This window comes from Dipteris shenzhenensis, chromosome 8 (assembly GCF_047967505.1).
Source record: "Dipteris shenzhenensis isolate YYH24624 ecotype China chromosome 8, Dip_SZ_1.0, whole genome shotgun sequence".
Lineage (NCBI taxonomy): Eukaryota > Viridiplantae > Streptophyta > Polypodiopsida > Gleicheniales > Dipteridaceae > Dipteris > Dipteris shenzhenensis.
Window position 1 is genome coordinate 16017752 of NC_141603.1, and position 23246 is coordinate 16040997.

The 23246-nt window shown below is 43.2% G+C and overlaps 1 protein-coding gene and 1 pseudogene across 1 annotated transcript in view; both read left to right on the plus strand.

Annotated features, from left to right (window-relative positions):
* Positions 1-23246, plus strand: part of LOC147899180 (Beta-ketoacyl synthase) — an 83442-nt gene that overhangs the window by 56820 nt on the left and 3376 nt on the right. The gene's annotated exons all lie outside the window — the stretch shown is intronic.
* LOC147899181 (uncharacterized) lies at positions 7612-9724 on the plus strand (annotated as a pseudogene).

Here is a 23246-nt window from a genome sequence, read left to right on the forward strand (position 1 = left end):
GTTAAGATAAGATCATCAACATAGAGGATGAGTACCAATCGCAACCCCTTCTCAATGAACAAGTAGAGGTTTGCCTTAGAAGGACTCCGACTTAGTCCTATCTTCTGAAAGAATACATCTATCCTTTGGTACCAAGCTCTGGGGGCCTGTTTCAGCCCGTATAATGCCTTCTTCAACCTGTTGACTTTTAATGGGGACCTTGGATCTTGAAAGCCCTCTGGTTGCTCTACGTACACCTCCTCCTCCAGGGTTCCATTAAGGAATGCGGACTTCACGTCCATTTGAAAAATAGGCCAATGGAATTGGGCAGCAAGGGCAATCACTGTCCGGATAGTAACCATGCGAGTTGTGGGAGCAAATGTTTCATCAAAATCCATGCCTTCAGTCTGAGCAAAACCTTTGACCACTAATCTTGCTTTGTACTTATCCAGGCTGCCGTCTGATTTGAATTTAAGTTTGTATACCCACTTAGTGTCGATGACTTTCTGTCGCGGGGGCCTGGCCACTAAGTCCCAGGTATTGTTCTTCAGGATAGCATCCATCTCTGCCTGCATGGCAGCTTGCCATTTTGGATTGTCCTTCGCCTCCTCGAAGGACCTTGGCTCTTCAAGCTGAGCCACCAACGCAAAGTTCAAGGATGGGGTCTGCTTAAGACGTTGGGACTGACGCAATTCGGAACTACTACTCTCAGGTATATTGGTGACCCAAGAGTCTTCCAATGTTCTTAGGTACCGTTGGGGCAACATCTTCTGCTTCTTAGTGGGAGGAGGAATTGGAACTGCTTCTGGAACATCTTGCTCTTCGTCAGTACCTTGTGGAACATCAGTGTCCGATTTCTCCACCTCTTGGATGGTCAACCTGGGGCGGGGTGGGTTCAGGGATTGAACAATCTCCTCCTCCTCAATCTGAGGCTCCTCCTGGGTCTTAGTTTCCTTTTCCTCGAAGATGACATCCTGACTAATAAGGATCTGCTTCTTTACTGGGTCGAAGAGTCGATAGGCCTTGGATTCTTCGCTATACCCAACAAAGATACATTTTCTACTCCGGGAATCAAGCTTGGTCCTCTCTTCCTTGTGCACATGCACCCATGCGTTAGAACCAAAAATGCGAAGATGAGTGATAGAGGGCTTCTTACCATAAAATGCCTCATATGGAGTCTTGTCCTTGACGGCCTTCGTCTTGGTCCTGTTGAGGATGTGTACTGCTGTATTGACAGCTTCACTCCAATAGGCTTTAGAAAGGTTCCTCCCTCGTATCATAGCAAGCCTTGTCTCCATGGTGGTTCTGTGCTTCCTCTCGGCTACCCCGTTCTGCTGAGATGTACATGCTGTGGTGAGTTGTCGCTTGATCCCATGCTTGCGACAAAATGTGTTGAACTCATTGGAGGTGAATTCTCCCCCCCTGTCTGTACGGAATATCTTGACATTCTCCCCTGTCTCCTTTTTAACTTTGGCCTTCCAGTCTTTGAATTTCTCGAAAGCCTGTGACTTTTTAGCCAAGCAATACACCCAGGTCATTCTACTGAAATCATCCACAAAGAGAAGTGAGGACCTGGATCCTGCCCACGATGCTGTAGACATTGGGCCACAAATGTCGGCATGAACCAACTCAAGTGGTTTGCTGGCCCGAAACGAGGCCTCTTGTGGGAACTTGTCCCTGCGCTGCTTGCCTTCTAGACAAGCCCTACAGACACCATCATTGCTTGTAATGGGTGGAAGTCCATCCACCATCTTGACTTTGACATTTCAGCCAAGGTTCCATAGTTGACGTGACCGAAGCGCTCATGCCAAAGTTTGGACTTTACGTTGTCTCCATGAACCAACATTGCACTGAGTACAGTCCGTTTTCTTTGACTCCTTGAGCCACCATCTGTTCATTTGCTTTGGATGTTACTGTGACCTTGCCGTCCTCAAAGAGAACTGACATGTTGTTCTTGTCCATCTGACTTACAGACAGTAAGTTCTTGCAAAGGTTGGGTACATAAAGTACTCCAGAGATATCCTTCTCCTCTCCCGCGGTCGTAATGAAAGGAATGCTACCAATGCCCTTCACAGGACATGTTCGGCTATCCCCGACAGAAACTTTAGAATCCGAGTGTGTACTTTCCATGGTTTTGAGCCAAGTCTTTCTGTTAGACATGTGCTTTGAAGCTCTGCTGTCAACATCCCAACCCTCTTTTCCTTCACTGACTGCATACGCTAAACAATGTTCACTGATTAAAAACAACTGTCTTGTCGTCACATTGGCAGAATCATTGTTAGGCTCTTCTTTGATTCTGGCTTCTTTCTTCCACTTCTGATCCACCTTCTTCTTTCGGCATTCTTTGGCGGAGTGGCCAAGCTTTTCACAGTAAAAGCACTTCATTTTCTTCTTTCGGTCTGCGTCCTCTGACTTCTTGAATTCCTTCGACTTGCCTTTTCCAGGCTTGTCTTTGGCCACTAATGCCTTTTCATCGATTTGCGTAAAGAGTTTCTCTTGAGCCTCCTCCTGAAGCAGTAGTGGGCCAAGCTCCTCAAAGGTGAGTGGCTTAGTCCGTTGACCCGCAGTGACCGTAGTCACAAAACTTTTGAAACTCCGTGGCAACTTGTGGAGTGTGAGCAACGCCAATGGACTCGAGTCCACCTTCTGACCAACTGTTGTGGTCCTGCACGACTTTCACTTTTGTCAGATGGTCATGCACAGTATCACCCTCGTTCATATCAAGATTATAAAGTTAATGCTGAAGAGTAATGATACGGGCTGTATTGTCGGTTTCATACAGCTCCTTCAGTATGGCCCACGCCGCTGGAGATGTCTCTGCCAACTGGATATGAGGGATCATAGTATCTATTGTCGTGCCGATTAGCATTGCTAAGGCTTGAGCATCCCTCTCCTCCCATGCATTGAGTTCATCCGCATGTGCTTCAAATAGAACATCACCTCTTTTGTCCACAATGTCCTCCAGCTTCACCTCGGTCCCAATCACTATCTTCCACAGCTTCCGTGCCACCAGATGGCTTCGGATCTTGACTTTCCAGATTGGATAGTTCGTCCCATCGAGCTTTCCAGCTTCACCAAAATTGGGAATGAATGAAGAAGGAAGATGACTAGAGGAGGAGGAAGGATGAGCAGTGGGTGTAGAGGCTTCTGAATGCTGATCCATCTCGATGAATAGCAAACTGAAAAACTGAAGCAAAAAAGATGTACTGACCTCCCGTGCTAGCTTGAGCTGAAAACGGAATCGCCTTTCTGCCAAGGGACTCCTTCCTTTAGAGAGTGCTTTGATGAAGAAGAGTTGAGAGCCTAGTGCTCTGATACCATGTTAGAAATGAGGAGGGAATGAATCACTCAATCCTCCACCCAAGATCTCTCCAACTCTTACACACTCAACTTAGATAGATGATCACAGATGCAACAAAAACACACTCAGAAATAACAGCAAATAAAGACGGAGAGAGAGAGTGTATTCTGTTAGAATTATTGCTATAATTTAGCAGTGTGACCAATGTAATGTAATAAGTAGGTTAGGGGCACTTTTCCCTCACTTAGAGGTTTCTCCCCCTAACCACACTTAGTTCACTAACTATGGTTAGTGAAGGATAAGGTTTTGTCACTTAGACAAAACCTATCACTCCATTCAGTTGTAATACACTCTCATCTATTTTGCAACTACGTTTTCAGCTCTCACACTCTCCTGCTCTCGTTCTCACCTTTGCTCTTTCTCCCATTCTCACATTTGGTATCAGAGCGGGTTGACCTTGCTCTCTGCTTCTCGCTTCTAGCTCTAGCCCAGCCCGCAAGCTCCAGCTCCATCAGTTCACTGTCCGTACAGATCGTCCGTACAATTCATACGGACTGATTCCATACAGTCCCGAATAGTACCTGTGCTGCCATTCGTCATCGTCATCGTCATCGTACAGCTCCATCGCCATCGTCGCCTGTACAACTGCAGCGCCGTACAGCCTGCAACCTCTTCCCTACGGTTCGTCATCGCTATCCTTACATCGTCGGCCGTACAACCCGTCGCCAGACTGTACGGTTAGCCGTATAGTTTCGTACAGCTGCGTATAGTTCGTTCGTACCGCACGTGTGGCGCCGTACACCTGATTTCGTCCGTACACCTGCAGTTCGTTTCGAGCGTCTTCCGTACAATCCGTACTGTTGCTGCAAATCTGTATTGTTGGGCATCAGTCGTCCGTACAGTTGGGCCCTTGAATCTTTCGTTGGCGTTGTACCCTTGAGTGGTAGACCCTTTTTAGAATTTTGGCCATTTAGGAGTACTAATAACATATTATTAAAGAAACTTAAAGCCTTCTGTGGATCATTTCCGTGTCTTTGGATGCCTTGCTTATGCTCATGTGCCTGTTGAGTTTCGGCATAAGTTGTCTAAGGCAATCAAATGCATTTTTGTTGGGTACAGTGCAGAGAGCAAGGGCTACCGTCTCTACAATCTTGTCACGCAAGATCATTGTCAGTAGAGATGTAATATTTTCAGAAAATTCAGCTCACACTTAAGCTGAATTTGATATGCCTTCTTCTTTCGGTGATGTCTTTGAGGGGTTACTACCCATTGCCTTGGGTTCCCCTGTTGATATATCTGATGAAAATCAGAATTTTCAGATACCTCCACATGCTCCGATTCAGCCACATGATGTCATACCACCTCCACAAGCGGTGGAAGAGGTTGTTCAGCAAGAAATTGCAGATATACATGCAGCAAAAACAGTCCCAAATTGGCTGTTACAGACTCTCAGGGAGAGTAAAATTGATGCTCCATTACCTGGCAGAACTCGGAGTGCAGTAAGGTATGGGGGAGGTGCTCTTTCAGTTCAATCAGCTTATGCAGGTACTCTTCTTGATGAAGAGGAACCTGAGACATTTGAAGAGGCACATAATAATGTGCATTGGATGAATGCCATGCACGATGAGTTGCAGTCCATTAAGAAAAATCAGACATGGGAAGTTGTCGATTTGCCACCAGGTAAACATGCCATAGGTACACGGTGGGTTTTCAAAGTTAAAAGAAAGCCCGATGGCACCATTGACAGGTACAAGGCAAGGCTGGTCGCAAAAGGATATGCTCAGAAAAAGGGCATAGACTATGAGGAAACTTTTGCTCCTACATCCAGAATGACAACCATCCGGTTAATTATTGCAATGGCTGCAAATTTTCAGTGGAATGTTCATCAGTTGGACATAAAAACAGCCTTCCTTAATGGAGACTTGTTGGAAGAGGTTTATGTCAAACAACCTCCAGGCTTTGAAATTTCAGGAAATGCACTTCAGGTATGCAAGCTGAATATAGCTTTGTATGGGCTGAAACAGGCCCCACGTGCATGGTATGCAAAGATTCATGCCTTTTTGACCAGCAAGGGGCTGCACAACAGTCCAACTGAAAGCACCCTCTACATCAAGAAGGATGGGGGGGATATTTTAGTCATCATTCTTTATGTAGATGACTTACTGCTCACAGGGTCCAATGAAGATAATATTGCAGATTTTAAAGCTGAATTGCAGACCACTTTTGACATGTCAGATTTGGGGCTGCTACACTTTTATTTGGGGATCCAGTTCACTCAAGAGCAAAGTGGCATCCGTATGTCTCAATCCAAGCATGTGCAAAAACTCTTGGACAGATTCAACATGCAGATTTTGTAAGCTCATAGCTACTCCCATGGAGCCGGGGCTGAAGCTTACAATGCATGAAGCAGGTGAATCATTTGATGTCCCACTTTACAGTCAGGCTGGAGGATGCCTCATTTATCTCTGCAATACACGACCTGATATTCAGTTTGCAATTTCTCAGGTGAGCAAATATATGCACAGCCCAAAAACTATGCATTGGCACGCTGTAAAACGCATCTTCCGTTATTTGCAAGGTACCAAGTCTTTTGGCTGGATGTTTCCCAGGGGGGGTGATTTGCAGATGCATGCCTACAGTGACTCAGATTGGGCTGGAGATTATGACACTAGGCAGTCCATAAGTGGCAATTGTTTCTTTGTGGGTAAAGCTTGTATTTCTTGGTTGAGCAAGAAACAATCTACAGTGGCTACCTCTTCATGTGAAGCTGAGTACATGGCAGCTTTCATAGCGACAGTTGAATGTGTTTGGCTGCGTCGTTTATTTGCTGATCTTCATCTTTCATTGGAGGGTCCTTCTCCAATTCTCACTGATAGTCAGAGTGCTATTGCAGTGGCAAAGAATCCTGTATTTCATGCTCGCACGAAGCACATTGAGGTTCATTATCACTATGTCAGAGAGAAGTTGCATGCAGGAGAGATCAGCATGATCTATGTGTCAAGACATGACAATGTTGCAGACATTTTCACCAAAGCACTTCCACGTGAAAAGTTTGAGGCATTTCGCAGTGCACTGAACTTATCTCCTTTTGGTGATTGATCTTTTCCTTGTACATGACATTGGCACTGCAGGGGGGTGTTAGAATTATTGCTATAATTTAGCAGTGACCAATGTAATGTAATAAGTAGGTTAGGGGCACTTTTCCCTCACTTAGAGGTTTTTCCCCCTAACCACAGTTAGTTCACTAACTATGGTTAGTGAACGATAAGGTTTTGTCACTTAGACAAAACCTATCACTCCATTTAGTTGTAATACACTCTCATCTATTTTGCAACTACGTTTTCAGCTCTCACACTCTCCTGCTCTCGTTCTCACCTTTGCTCTTTCTCCCATTCTCACATATTCATCCACCGGATGGTGGGCAGAAAATGGCTTTAAGGGAGCAATACAAATCACAGCAGGGTGCTGGAGAAAACTGATGAACTCTGTCTCACAAAAATGTCCCAGATCTGAGTGCTGAACACGGCCTTGGAGAAGGGCTTTCTGTATTGCACTGGATGCTGGGCTGAATGCAGAAGTGGGCCTTTTATAGGCTCTGCCCAGGTCCCTTCAAATGACCGACCAGCAGGGTCGGTTACCTTGTCTGGTGGCCGACCATAGGGGCCCCATAAACCGACCAAGGTTGGCCTTGGTTGGGCCGACTTGGCCAACCACAGACCCCTATATAAGGGTGCCCTGGGCAGCCAGTCTGTGCTGCTGCTGGTCCCTCCATGTGAGGCCTAGAGCCCCCTCATACCTGCTGTTGCAGGCTGCGGCCAGCCCGTGTGCTGGTCGCCTATATTTACCATGCGATCCTCCCTCCGATGCCGGCCTGGGTCTCTCCCCAGCCCTCCTACCTCTCACTGCCCCTTGTCCCCTCAAATCGGGGGCTCACAGGTGGGCATAGTGAGATTCTAACATTCTACCAAATTGAAACCATCTTTTAGCTGTCAGAACGTACGCTATTGATGATGCTTCGCACATCACAAGGGTTCTCCATACCCGATTTTTCTACTCCTAATACCTTAAATGGCCTTGAGGGTGAGCCTTGGTGTGTTAGGCTATAATGCTTTAGTCAATGAGGACAGATCTAGATCACATAATGTCGTGAGTTGGAAGTGATCTCAAAACCCAGCCCATGAGTATCCAGTTTATTGGTAATTTAATACCAAGTGGAGGGTGATCCGGTAAGATAGTCATATGACTCGTAACTTCACTGGCATGCAGTCCACTCCATGCACTAGCTTCTGACATCTTGTCACTAGATGTGACTCTTATGGATACTGAGATCCATGGCCATGCTAAAGACTGTGGTAATGACGGTAACAAAAGAGCATATTGAATATGGTAAACATAGTCCATGCTAGAGATAGCAAACCAAGATCATACTAAAGACGGAAGATCACATTGAAGTTGATAGAGCCCGGATTCTACCCGTTAGGGTTAGTATGGAAACCTCAAATTCTAAAAATATCAATCACTGGCAAAACCCTAACTGTCTAAAAATATAAAAAAAGACAATTTAGAGATGAAATCAAACACCTTCAAGCTCAACCAAAAGCCAAAAGTGATTTTGGAAAGGGAAAAAAGAAATAGCTCAACCATCAATCACACCTTATAGACTAAAGGTCGGCTTCTAGAGAGAGAAGGTGTTACTAGAGAGAGAAGCGTCTAAAGAGAGAAAGTGTCTAGAGAGAGAAAGCTCTAGAGAGAAAGCGTCGAGAGAGAGAAGACTGATAGAGTGGCTTGGCAAAGAGGATGGAGCGAGGCTAGGGAGCAAAGGCCAAGGATGATCTAGAAGTGAGGCAAGGCCCTTAATTTATAGAAGAGCTAAGGGAAAACTCAAAAGCTAGGAATAGAAAAAGCTTTTACAAGAATAGGAAAAGCTTAGAAAAGCCAAAAGCAGAAAAGCTAGACTCTAAATAGAATAACCTTTGTGGATGTGTGAAGTGTCATCAATCTCGTATGGCATGTGGGTAATTCAATACCAAGTGGAGGGTGTTCCGGTAAGATAGTCATTCAACTCCTAACTTCACTGGCGTAAAGTCCACTCTATGCACTAGCTTCCGACATCTTGTCACTGGATGTGATATGATGGATATTGAAGAACAATGGCCATGCTGAAGATGGCAAAGAGAGAGACCGTGTTGAAGACCGTAACAAAAGACCATATTGAAGATAGTAAACATAGGCCATGCTGGAGATGGCAAACCAAGATCAAACTAAAGATGGTAGAGCACATTGAAGGTGATAGAGACACACTGAAGGGATAGTCCAGAAAGGGTGACATTGAAGGTGACAAGTGCTATACTGGAGATAGCAATGCATGGTGATCAGCCATGAAAAGAGAGTACTCTAAACTGCTGATGAAGATGTGCACATGGTAGCAGAAGATGCCCGATCGGGATGTGAAGTCCTACCGGGATGTGAAGTCGTGGCCTTTACATGTGTAAAGCGCAAAATAGATACCTAAGGATGTGTGGTTGCATGGCCTATGCTTGTATCCCTAATGCCAACATAAGGAAATTGGATAACAAATTAGTTAAGGGGTATAGTTGTTGGCTATAGTGATGATCATAAGGCTTACATGATGTAGAATCTTGATAGATACAAAGTTGTAAGAGTGGACAAATTAGCCTTGCATTTTGATTTTGTTTGGATGAAATCTAAGAAGCAAGACCTAGATTTGAAAAAGAAAAGGTGCATAAAAGTTATAGGTGTTAAGATGTCCTTTGTTGGTTGAACTTCCTTCTAGATAATTTGTTCATAACTCTAGGAGACTCTTTATTTCAACAAAGCATTGGTATTCCAATGGGCACTAATTGTGCTGTTTTCTTAGCAAACTTCTACATTTTTAATTTATGTAGCATTTAATCTCTTGTGAGACTTGTCCAATTGTTCTTTATAAACTAGTCAAGTTAGGAGATTCATAACATTCCAAACTTTAAAATTCAATGTACAAAGATCAAACTCTTTTGGTGGAGGAATTTATCCTCTAGAGTTTCTTGAACTTAATTGTATAGCTAGTGGAAGCTTTTGTAGTTTCTTGGACCTTAGCATTACCAATCTTCCTTAGGTTTAGAATTTGATATCTATGATAAACGACAACCACCTGAGTATGCTATGTTGAATATCATACGAATGCCTCACATTGACTCAAACATCGCTGATATGGCTAAATACGGAGTGATTACTTCCCAATTCTATAGGTTCTCTCGTCTTTGCACAAGTAAGAGTGCATTTATCTCTCAATTTAGTAATTTAATTCTATTACTTCTTAGAAAGGGCTATAATGCAAGAAAAGTAATGAAGAAACTCCGCACTGTCGTTCGCTGTAGTTGCTATATCTTTTCGGCTTTGGTCATGTTTAGGATCCCTGAACTTAGAATCAAAATCCAAAGTTAGCCCATTTTCTTTTTAATTATTAGATTTGTTCTATTTTTAGAGTCCGTGTACCCTTAGTACCTGTTAGTTTAGTTCTGTTATATTACAAAATAATGGTAATAACTGTTTCCTTGTGCTTGTGTTGGTGTATAATTTGTTGTCTTATACACCAACACAAGCACAAGGAAACAGTTATTACCATTATTTTGTTGTCTTTCCTTGGCTTTTGGGGTTTATCTTTGTTTGCTTGTGTTAGCACGTTAGTTTTTGTTTCTTTTGGGCTTCTTTTACAATTAAAAAATTTCAGGGTTAGGTTAGGTTGTGATGGGAATTTAACCTAATTCAACTCTCTCTCTCTCTCTCTCTCTCTCTCACTTCGATTTTCTTCTTCTAATTTTCTGTTCGTTTCTTTATTTTTGCTTAAAAAAATTTGTTGTTTGGTTGCAATTTCAAGGCCTAGTAAGCACTGGGTTTACCCAAGAGATTTCAGAATCTTTCGAAACCCAAATGGCAGCTTGGGTACTAGTGAGAACATAAGTGTAGCTTTGCTTACTAAGTTAAAGGGATATTCCCCCGCATTGATAATGTATGATGAGACCTGCTAGTAGCCAAACATAATGCAATCAGATTGACAATAAACCTTGCCACTTATTATGGCCGGCCTCTTTATCAGATGGATAATCACTTTTCTTGATGGTGATATGAAAGAGGAGGTCTATATGGACTAGCACGTGGGTTTGAGGTAAAAGGCAAGGAGAAAAAGATTTGCAAACCACAAAAGCCAATTTACGTTTTGAAACAAGCACCTTGTTCTTGATATTCAAATACTGATGAACATTTTCTTAAAAAGGGCTGGAATGAGAGTTCATTAGATTATAATGAATGCAATTCATGATGACAAAGGCAATATAGTTCTCACAGTCTTATACGTTGATGACATTGTCATCATTGGTAATAATGGGGATCTAATGAAAATAGGCAAAATAGGAAATTGTGAGAACAAAGAGAGCAAGAGTGAGCAAGAGAGTGAGCTGAACGTAAGTCTGCTGAATAGTGGACTAAAATGAAGTGAGTACAAAAGAGAGATGAGGGGTTTTGTCTAAGTGACAAAACCTTATCTTATCCACTAACCGTAGTTAGGGATTAGACTGTGGTTAGGGGGAAAAACCTCTAAGAGGGAAAAGTGCCCCTAACCCACTTATTACATTACATTGGCCACTGCCTAGAATATGATAATAGTTCTAACACCCCCCTGCAGTGCCAATGTGGTGTACAAGGCAATGATCAATCACCACAAGGAGATAAGTTTAGGGCACTGCGAAATACCTCAAACTTCTCACGTGGAAGTGCTTTGTGTTAGAATTATTGTTATAATTTAGCAGTGACCAATGTAATGTAATAAGTAGGTTAGGGGCACTTTTTTCTCATTTTAGAGGTTTTGCCCCCTAACCACAGTTAGTTCACTAACTACGGTTAGTGAAGGATAAGGTTTTGTCACTTAGACAAAACCTATCACACTCTTCAGTTGTACTTCTTCTCTTCTATTTTGCAACTATTGCTTTCAGCTCTCACTCTCTGACTCTCTTGCTCTCCTGCTCACACACTTTGCTCTCACTCTCCAACTCACATTTGGTATTAGAGCAGGTTGACCCTGCTCCTTGCTTCGTTGCTCGCAAGCTTCCTGCTCCAAGAACAACAGATCGCTGCCCATCCGTACAGGCCTGTCGTCCGTACAATCTATACGGACTATACTTTTTGCATCGCCGTACACATTGTTGTACATCGCCGTACAGCTTGCCGTCAGGAAGTTGCATGCTGTCAACACATGACAATGTTGCAGACATTTTCACCAAAGCACTTCCACATGAAAAAGTTGAGGCATTTCGCAGTGCCTTGAACTTATCTCCTTTTGGTGATTGATGATTTCCTTGTACATGACATTGGCATTGCAAGGGGGTGTTAGAATTATTGTTATAATTTAGCAGTGACCAATGTAATGTAATAAGTAGGTTAGGGGCACTTTTCCCTCATTTTAGAGGGTTTTCCCCCTAACCACAGTTAGTTCACTAACTACGGTTAGTGAAGGATAAGGTTTTGTCACTTAGACAAAACCTATCACACTCTTCAGTTGTACTTCTTCTCTTCTATTTTGCAACTGTTGCTTTCAGCTCTCACTCTCCGACTCTCTTGCTCTCCTGCTCACACACTTTGCTCTCACTCTCCAACTCACACTTTGGTGAAGATGTCTGCAACCTTGTCATGTGTTGACACATAGATCATATTGATCTCCCCTACATGTAACTTCTCTCTGACATAATGATAATGAACCTAAATGTGCTTCGTGCGAGCATGAAACACAAGATTCTTTGCCATTGCTATAGCACTCTGGCTATTAGTGAGAATTGGAGAAGGACCCTCCAATAAGAGACGAAGATCAGCGAACAAATGAAACCGGCCTCTAATCACTCAGAGGGCAGTGGAACTAAACCTTTAATCACTTCAGCACTTATTTACAGCTCACAAAGCATATATCACAACCATTAACCATTGCATGATCACCATTTGGCATTTACCCATTTGTTCACAAACAAAACCACTGAAAAAGGGATGGAGGCTAGAATGCCCCTGCTCAACAGACATAGACAAGTGCACCCGATTGGCCCCAAACACCGTGGCGCCCCTTTCGGTATTTCTTTATATTTCACAGTGAAATGATTACAAGTTGCATCTGGGAGACCTTCCCTGCAACTGAGCACGCAGCCCCAATTCACTAAGCCTTCGCAAGGCTTTCAAGCATATAACACCATCACATAAGTGCACTTAACCCGTAGGCTCAACCCAAAGGCATTCTCTTTTCCGAGTGCAATTTTTGGCTGTCCTCCATACATTTCGCATCAAGTGATGGGTAATTTTGAAATTTTACCAAGTAGCGAGGGATAACTTTACCCTTGAGCTTTCTATCTCTGTGTGCCAGAATCTGCTCTGGGACCAGAAGTTCATTTTGTTCTTCCACTTCAGGCTGCACCTCATCAGGTACATCCTCAGGAATATCTCCATGATATTGCTTTAATAAGCTCACATGAAAGGCATTATGTATCTTCCATTGCGGAGGCAACTTCAGCCTGTAAGCTACCTCGTTTATCTTTTCAGAAACCTGGAAAGGACCATAGTAACGCATGTTCAGCTTTGTGTACAACCTTTCCTTGCCTTTCTTATTTTTCAGCCTTGCCTTCTGAAAATGCAGCAAAACCCAATCACCTTCTGTGAATACCAATTCCCTGCGGTGCTTATCTGCTGCTCTTTTCTGCTTGTCTTGACTTCTTTGCAAGGCATATTTGATCTTCTTGTAAGCCTCTTCAAGGCTTTCCACAAAACGATCAGCTTCGAAGATTTTCTCTTTTGTATGCAAAATGGGAGGTATCTTCCTGGCGCCTTCCACTATTTCAAAAGGTGCTTTACCTGTGGATGTGTGCACCGTATTATTGTAAGCATATTCCAGCAAAGGCAAATAATGCTCCCATTTGCTTTTGTGGTCTGAGACATAGCATTTAAACATATCCAAGATGGTAGAGTTTTCCTGCTCCGATTGTCCATCAGACTGAGGGTGAAAAGATGACGAAAAATTCAGCGTAGTGCCCATATTTTCAAACAGTCCTCTCCAAAAGAGGCTGGTCATCCCCGGATCTCTATCACTGATTATGGATTCAGGCATCCCATGATACTTGAAGACATGCTGCAAAAACAATTTGGCAATTTGATCTGCTGTAATTTTCTTTCTTACTGGCACAAAGTGGGCTTGTTTGCTAAACCTGCAAATTATTGTCCACAATCCATCATGTCCAGTAGGAGTACGTGGAAGATCAAAATCCATAGCTATGCTTTGCCATGGTCTATCAGGAATTGGCAAAGGGTGTAACAACCCAGTAGGAGTACAAAATCATGTCCAGTAGGAGTACAAAATCCATAGCTATGCTTTGCCATGGTCTATCAGGAATTGGCAAAGGGTGTAACAACCCAGGTGCCTTCTGCCTGTCAAACTTTACTTTCTGACAAACCATGCATGTTCTCACATATTCTTCCACATCTTTCCTCAAAGATGGCCAATAAAAGTATTGCTCCACTGCTGTAATTGTTGCTGTAATTCCCCTATGTCCTGCATATGGAGGAGCATGACTTTCCATTATGACTTTCTGTCGCATCTGATCAGTGACACAGAGTCGTCCATGCATCAAAATGAAACCCTCTTTCAACATATAGTGATCATGCCTTTGACCATCAGAAAGCTGATCATAAATAGTTGAAAAACCAGCATCATTAACATACTGATCTTTCATCACATCTAACACATTGTTGTAAGCAATGCTCACTGCTGAAACACTAGGTTTCTTGGAGACTGCTTCAGGCTGTGGTTTCCTGGAAAGTGCATCAGCCACGACATTTTTGTTACCCGGTACATGTACAATTTGAAAATGAAACATTGAGAGGAAGTTAGCCCATCTCAGCCCATCTCATGTGCTTTTCAGATAATTTTCTCTGCGTGAGAAAATATCTAAGTGACTGATGATCAGTTTGCACATAAAAATCAGCTCCAAGAAGGTAATGTTTCCATGTGGTCAAAGCATGTATCACTGCTAACATTTCCTTCTCGTATGTTTGCAAGTACAATTCAGCATCTTTGAGAACTCTACTCTCATATGCAACCACTCTGCCATCCTGCATCAAAGTGCCTCCTATGCTGTTCCCACATGCATCACAAGTTACAGCGAAGGGTTTTGCAAGATCTGGCAAGATAATAACGGGTTCAGAACACAATTTTTGCTTCAGCTCTTCAAAAGCTGCATTTTCCTTTGGTCCCCACCGAAACGGTACAGCTTTCTTTTGTAAAGCATGCAAGGGAGAAGCAATTTCTTCAAAGTACTTTATAAACCTCTGATAGTATGAACACAACCCAAGAAAGCTTCTGACTTCATGCAGATTTTTTCAAAATTGGCCAACTCCTTATGGCCTCAACTTTTGCAGGATCCATCTTGACTCCATCCTTTGACACTATACGACCGAGAAAATGAATCTCATGCATAAAGAATTGGTGTTTATTAATAGCTTGTGTCTTTTCAACTCTTGAAACACAATAGTGAGGTGTTTCCTGTGCTCCTGCTCATTTTTAGAGAACACAATGATGTCATCGAAGAAAGTGCCCACAAACTTTCTGTGTGCTCTAAAAATTCTGTCCATCATTCTATTGAAAGTGGCAGGTGCATTAGTCAAACCAAAAGGCATCACAAGGAACTCATATAAGCTAAATGAAGTGCGGAAGGCAGTCTTGTAGACATCTTCAGGCCGTATCCTTATCTGATGGTATCCACTTTTAAGGTCAATACGACTGAACATTGAGGAACCTTCCAACCGATGCAATATATCATCAATGCGTGGAATTGGAAAACGGTTCTTAATTGTGACTTTATTCAAGGCCCTATAATCAATACACATTCTCCAACTGCCATCCTTCTTTTGCACAAGCAACACAGGGGAACAGTAAGGAGAATTACTTGGCTGTATTAATTCCTTTTCCAAGAGTTCCTTCACTTGTGACATTATCTCTTCATGTTGTGCCTTACTGACACGATAGGGAGGTATATTAGGCGGTGAGCTTCTTGGAATTATATCAATTTGATGATCCTGGGGCCTCTTGGGAGGTAATTCTTGAGGAAGTGCATCTGAGAAACAATCCTGAAAATCTGAAATAAAAGCAGCCCTTTCTCTATCTAAAGCAGAAAGAGTAGAGCCCTCCTGAACTGGTTGGCTATCCTCTTTGACAAAAATCAAGTACGCTGAAATATGACGCTTTATTACATTGGAAATACAAGAAGCTGAAACTACAGGGATGGACTCCCCTTTCAACTTTACATTAAGTACATGATTTTTGCCTCTATGAGTTATAGAAATCTTCTTGTTTCTCATCTGCACATCAGCCCCCACCCTGTACATCCAAGGCATCCCAAGCAAAGCATCACACTCTGGCAAAGGCATAATGTAGAAGTCCTCTGCATCCTAATATCCCTGGATATGCATCCTCAACTTGCCAATGATAGGAGTGACAGGTGTGTTGAGTTTAGGGTTGGCCATATCACACATGCCGGATGGCCCCATTTCCTCAGGCTCAATGCCAAGCCTTCCTGCCATATCAGGAGTTATGAAATTTGCCTTTGCCCCAGAATCAAAGAAAAACAAACAATTCTGATTTCTGATTTTTCCCCATGCTCTGCACATCTCAATCTTTTTCATTTCCTCTTCATCATGTGCATGTGGCAAACTCCCAATCACATCTGGAAGAAGTCCTGCAGAAGGTTTAGGCTTTTTGCCCTTCCGATCAGCTTGTTTATCACCATTCTTATCATCATCTGACCTGTCTCTTTTCTTGAATGGGCAATCATAAGAGCGGTGTCCCTCTCCTTTGCATATAAAACATTTGTTTTGCTCCATGAGTGACTTTTTCTCTTCATCAGATAACTTGGTACGGGGCTGTTTATTAGGCTGTCCACGCCTTTGACCAGCTTTGAATTGGGCTTTTCCTCCCTTTTGAAACGGTCGTTTGCCATAATTTTAATTTACAGATTTGATGTCCTTATCCTGGTGTTTGGCAGCCCGTTTGTTGTCTTCTTTCTTGCTGTCCATAAAGCCCAAATTCTTCTCCTGCATCCATGCATATGCTGTCCTTGCATTCTCAATTAATTGAGTCATAGAACCCACCTTGGTTTTGATGCAATAATCATGTAGCTCACTAGGCAATCCACAACAGTACCTCTCTATTTGCTCTTTCAAAGAAACATGCCTATAAGAGCTCAATGGCAGCAAAACATCCCAAAACCTCTAGGTGTAATCATCAAGATTCTTGCAAAGTTTGTATGACAAGTCATGCCAGTGTGAAAGTACTTCAACTTCAAAAGTTGGAGTAAGCCAAGTAGAAGAGAACACTTGCTTAAATTCCAGCCAAGTAGCAGGTGCATCTCCATGAAGCATAAGGTTAGTGTACCACTTAAGTGCATTGCCTTTCAAAAATGTGGCAACCTTCCTCATCTTGGATGCTTCTGTAAACAAACCCCCAAGAAATGCAGCATCAAATTGTTGAAGGAATGTGAGGGCTTTGTACCTGTCCTGTACTCCATTATATGTATCAAACTTGACATGAGAACCACCATCCTTAAATTCTTTATATACATTTGATATTGGCTGTCCCAAAGATGGCTGTATGTTTGCAGCATTCCCTTGACTAGGGAGAGCCATGCTTTGCTGAACATTAGGCATGGGAGCATATGCTGTGGCTTGCATGCCTGGCTGCATTCCCACATTGTCATACATGGCTTGTTTTCTATGCCCAATTGGCGGTGAAATCAACATAGCATCAAAGATAGAATCTGTACCAAAATATTCAGGTTGCTGCCTCAAATATGGCTGAGGTGGTTGAGCCACATTTATGGACTGCACATTATTATTTTGAGGAGTAGAAATACCCAAACCAAGGCCTTGTGCTGGCTGCTCATACTGTTGCAGTGGATGTACTTTTTGTACCTCTTTCTCAAGTGCTCTTTTGGGCGATTCCTCTCTCTTGGAAGTCACTTTCTGAGTCATTTTTGATGGCTGTCCCTCATGGGAAACTGATGCATGAGTGTGCGGTCCGCCATGAGAAGCTGATGCATGTGTGTACTCACTCTTTCCATGCTTGTGCTTTCTTGATTTCTTCTTCTTCTTGGCATTTGTTTGCACAATCTGAGCCAAATTTTGAGCCCGCTGAGTCAAAGCAGTCACTGCACTTGCAAGCTGTGCATTCAACATAGTAGCATCATCTGACTCACTGCTAGAACTAGTATCACCGTTGAGCTCAGTTGTAGCTTCATGTGTGGCCTGCTCAAAAGGCATTTGTTGTGCTCCCTGCAGCTGTACACTAGCTGGATCATTAAGGCTTTCCTGCCTTCTCCTTTGAGGAGTTGTGGAGCTCTCTTGCTCATGGGTACTCACCATGTTTATGGTTGTAATATTCAGCTGTCAAAAAGTGCAGCAAAGATATCCTTCCACCAAACTACCGAGGCCCACCTCTTGAGAAAGAGTGTGTGGTATCCCGGCAATGGAACCAATGAAACCGGCCTCTAATCACTCAGAGGGCAGTGGAACTAAACCTTTAATCACTTCAGCACTTATTTACAGCTCACAAAGCATATATCACAACCATTAACCATTGCATGATCACCATTTGGCATTTACCCATTTGTTCACAAACAAAACCACTGAAAAAGGGATGGAGGCTAGAATGCCCCTGCTCAACAGACATAGACAAGTGCACCCGATTGGCCCCAAACACCGTGGCGCCCCTTTCGGTATTTCTTTATATTTCACAGTGAAATGATTACAAGTTGCATCTGGGAGACCTTCCCTGCAACTGAGCACGCAGCCCCAATTCACTAAGCCTTCGCAAGGCTTTCAAGCATATAACACCATCACATAAGTGCACTTAACCCGTAGGCTCAACCCAAAGGCATTCTCTTTTCCGAGTGCAATTCCATTGGCTGTCCAGATGCAATCACACTGCACCCCAGCTGCACTCTCTTTGAGTGGTTTCCAGATGGCATTCACAAAGCTTTTCAAAGCTCCAAAATAAAATCAGCAAAGTACCCAACCAAAGAATGACTCATGTAGCATTGCCTGGGCACCTGTGAGCCAAGAAAGAGGCGGCACACGAGGCCAACCAATAGCTTATGGCAAAAAGAAATTGCAGTAGCAAAATCACAACTCACCAAGCCCTGAAAACTCGAACCAAGTCCTCAATCGCCAAGAGGACATAGTAGCCAACGCCCAATTGCATTCTCAGCCAAAGAGGAGTGCGAAAGAGCATTTACAAGAGCCGACCAGCAAGAATTTCACTGAAAAATGCGAAAAGAAGCACTTCTGTCGCGAGGAAGTGGGAGTTCTTGGGCTCAAAAGAAGTGTGCTTCAGAGAGGAATGCATTGAGAAGGTTTTGGAGAAGTTTCATCGCCGGAAAGTCCTCCAAAACTGAGAAAAACCAGTCAACCGGCGTGTCGGACCACTCGAAATTCAACAGAAAGCTGTAGCTTTGCAAGAGGAGAGGCCCAGGAGGCGGTAGAAGAAAAAAGGTCCAGAAAAAGCCACTTTTGCAAATTCGACCAGCAAAAGAAGTGCTCAGCTCTGCCCGTTCTACCAAACGCACGGAGGGAAAAGCATATCACTACGAAGGGGAGGCAGAGGGGAAGCCATCGGGCCAAACGGGAGTCGAGGAATCCAAACGGGTGAGGAGTTATGAAGAAAAACGGAATTCAGCTGAAGGAGGCTGAAAAACCAGTCCAAAATCTCAACAAAGGGAGAAGATGAGAGAGAAAACCACACATGTGAAGTTTAGAAGGCCCAGGAAGGTCCAGGAATGGCAAAGGAGCATGTAGAAGGCACTAGAGCCACCTGGAACTCTAGGGGGGCCACTAAAGGTACATGGCCCTCTAGGGGGCCCATTAAAAATGCCACATCATCATTTTCCAACAACCACTCTTTTAATTCCTTGGAATGCCTTTGGGCCTAGGGATTAATTACGCTTATGTGCTAGACACCATGCCGCGTTTAATTACACATTATTAAGCCCACGCTTGGACTTTTAAAACCAAAGTTGTCACGGTCTTGTAGTACTTAGAATGTCACGCCCCCGTGACAACAAATGTCGCAGCCAAACACATTCAATTGTCGCTGTGAAAGCTGCCCTATACTCAGCTTCACATGAGGAAGTAGCCACTGTAGATTGCTTCTTGCTTAGCCAAGAAATGCAAGCTTTGCCCAAAAAGAAACAATTACCACTAGTGGACTGCTTGTTATCATAGTCTCCAGCCCAATCTGAATCACCGTAAGCGCGCAAGTCACCCTCCTTGGGAAACATCAAGCCATAAGACTTTGTGCCTTGCAAATAACGGAAGATGCGTTTTACAGCCTGCCAATGTGTTGTCTTTGGGCTGTGCATATATTTGCTCACCCGAGATACTGCATATTGAATATCGGGTCGTGTATTGCACAAATAGATGAGGCATCCAACAGCCTAGCTGTAAATTGTGACATCCAGTGATTCACCTGCATCATACATAGTAAGCTTCAGCCCCGGCTCCATGGGAGTGGCCATAGGCTTACAATCATGCATGTTGAACCTATCCAAGAGCTTTTGCACATACTTGGATTGAGACATAACGATGCCACGCTTGTCTTGCATAAACTGGATCCCCAAATAAAAATTTAACATGCCCAAATCTGTCATGTCAAATTCAGCTTTCGACTCAGCTTTAAAATCTGCAATTATTTCCTCATTTGACCCTATGAGTAGCATGTCCTCTACATATGATGACCAGAATATCCCCCCCATCCTTCTTGATGTAGAGGGTGCTTTCCATGGGACTATTATATAACCCCTTACTTGCCAAGAATGCATCAATCTTGGCATGCCATGCACGTGGGGCTTGTTTCAGCCCATATAAAGCTGTGTGAAGCTTGCAAACCTGAAGTGCATTGCTAGAAAGTTCAAATCCAGGAGGTTGTTTGACATAAATCTCTTTGGGACTATTATGTAACCCCTTACTTGCCAGGAATGCATCAATCTTGGCATACCATGCACGTGGGGTTTGTTTCAGCCGATATAAAGCTTTGTTAAGCTTGCAAACTTGAAGTGCATTGCGAGAAAGTTCAAATCCAAGAGGTTGTTTGACATAAACCTCTTCTTACAAGTCCCCATTAAGGAAAGCTGTTTTTATGTCCCACTTATGAACATTCCAAACAAAATTTGCAGCCATGGCAATAACTGACCGTATTGTGGTCATCCGGGATGTAGGAGCAAAAGTCTTCTCATAATCTATGCCCTTCTTTTGTGCATAGCCTTTGGCAACCAGCCTTGCCTTGTACCTGTCAATAGACTTATCTGGCTTTCTTTTCACCTTGAAAACCCACTTGGTACCAATGGCATGCTTACCTGATGGCAAATCCACAACATCCCAAGTCTGATTTTTCGCAATGGGCTGCAATTCATTGTGCATGGCATGCATCCAATGCAGATTATCCTTTGCTTCTTCAAAAGAGTCAGGTTCTTCTTCATCAAGAAGAGTACCTGCATAAGCTATGTGCACTGAAAGAGACCCCCCTGCATGCCTTACTGCACTACGAGTCCTGCCAGGCAATGGGGCCTCAAGCCTACTCTCCCTGAGAGTCTATAGCAACCAATTTGGGACTGTTTTGGCTGCGTGTATCTCTTGGATCTCTTGCCTGACAACTTCATCCACACCTTGCGGAGGTACAAAATCAGCTTGTGGCTGAATCGGGGCATGTGGATGAGGAGGAGGTTGTTGTAAATTCTGATTTTCAGCATGAGCCTCAGGTGGGGAACCAAATGCTATAGGAAGCATCCCCTCCAAAACATCATCTGAAGAAGCTGGAAGTGTAAATTCAGCATGTGTATGTGCTGAATTTTCAAAAAACATAACATCTCTACTCACAAGAATCTTGCGAGAAGCAAGATTGTAGAGACAATAGCCTTTGCTTTGTGCACTGTACCCAACAAAAATGCATTTAAGTGCCTTATCTGACAACTTATGTCGAAACTCCACATGCACGTGGGCATATGCAACACAACCAAAAACTCTGAAGTGGTCTACTAAAGGATTTCTTCCATGCCATGCCTCATAAAGAGTGATGGTCTTCAAAGCCTTTGTGGGAGCCCGATTCAAAACATAGTTTGCACACATGAGGCCTTGAGCCAAAACCTGTGAGGCAACTTTTTACTGGTAAGCATGCATCCATCCATCTCCATAAGAGTGTGATTCTTGCGCTCAACTTTACCATTTTGTTGAGGTGTAAGCCTCACTGTAAGCTAATGCGTGATGCCTTTCTCCTTTAAAAATGCCTTAAACTCATGAGACATATACTCCCCCCCTCTATCTGCGCGAAGTGTCTACACCTTCATTCTCAACCATAGCCACAAAGTGTTTGAAATGCATAAACACTTCTGATTTTGCCTTAAGACCATAGACCCAAGTGTAGTTGGTGAAGTCGTCTATGAATGTAACATAATAGAGAGAACCACAAAAAGCAGGTGTCCTCATGGGACCGCAGACATCATTGTGAATGAGTTGTAATTTACGTGTAGCTCTCACTGCACCATCCTTCTTAAGAGGAAATCTATGCATCTTGCCAAGGATGCAACCCTTACATGCATGAGAAGGAGGTGACTCCAAAGGAGGCAATGCATCAACCATAGCATGCTTCTGAAGTGTCATTAAGTTGCCATAGCTCATGTGTCCATACTCGACATGCCGTAACTCCGCATTCAGCATCACAGCAGTGGGAGTGCTCACTGAAAATGCAAGATTGGATCTTTTTTCATATATGTCAAGCTGAAAATGACCCGGATACAAAGTGCCAGACAACATTAAAGCATAGTCATTCTCTTTGTCTCTGACTGCAAACTTAGCATCATCGAATATAACATAAAATCCTCCTCTATTGAGAGAGGACAGTGAAAACAAATTCTTTTTTATACCTGGCATATAGAGAACATCTGAAATTCTGAAATCTGTGCCATCAGTGGATGTGAGGATAATGTCCCCCACTCCACACATTGAATAAGAAGAATTATTTGCACAAGTCACCTTCTTTTTAGTAGGTGGAGGATGCAAAGATGCAAAAAGGCTCTTCTTAGAAGTGATGTGCTTAGAAGCACCACTATCAAAATACCAAGTATTCAGTGTCTCATTGACACTGAGAGAGCATGCATCCTTTGAAGGATCATAATTGTAAGTCAAGAAAGCATAAGGGTCATCCTCAATAGTGGCTGTGGCATCTTAACTACCCACTGAAAAATCTGAAATGCAAGACAAAAAGGCATAGTGCTCTTCCACAAAGTTGGCTATAACATCTCCCCCATCATGTGCATGAGGAGTTGATGCATCTGACATAGCCATACCTAAATCCATTTTCTTTTCTTTAGCTATGCACTTCTTGCACTCATCAATATAATGACCTGGCTTCTTGCAGTAGTGACAAATGCCCTTCTTCCTAGGCTTATTTGTATCACCCTTAGCCTTATAAGAGGGCTGTCCTGAATCAGGTTTATGTTGATGTGCAATCAGATGTGCAAGCTGATTGGCATGTTGCTTTTGCTGCCCTTTTCCCTTGGGCTTAAACTTTGAAAGCATGGCATGCTCGCCAGCCCGTGTTGCCATATTTCTTCCTGTTTATTATTCCTGCAACAGAAGTCCTACCAACTCGTGAAAAGAAAGAGGATTGCTACCCCCCCTCAATGACAAATTCAGCGAGGTGTGGAAACCAAGATAGGACTGAAGAAGAGAATTCAGAGTGGTGGTAATCATCTCTGAATCCGGAATAACTTCATCAATATTTAGCAACTGCTCCCTCAAATCCTGAATCTTTGTGAGGTGAGTATTCGTGGAATCTCCCTCATCCATATGCGTATGAGAAAGTTCTCTTTTCAGGAAGGAAACTCTGGCATCATTTCTT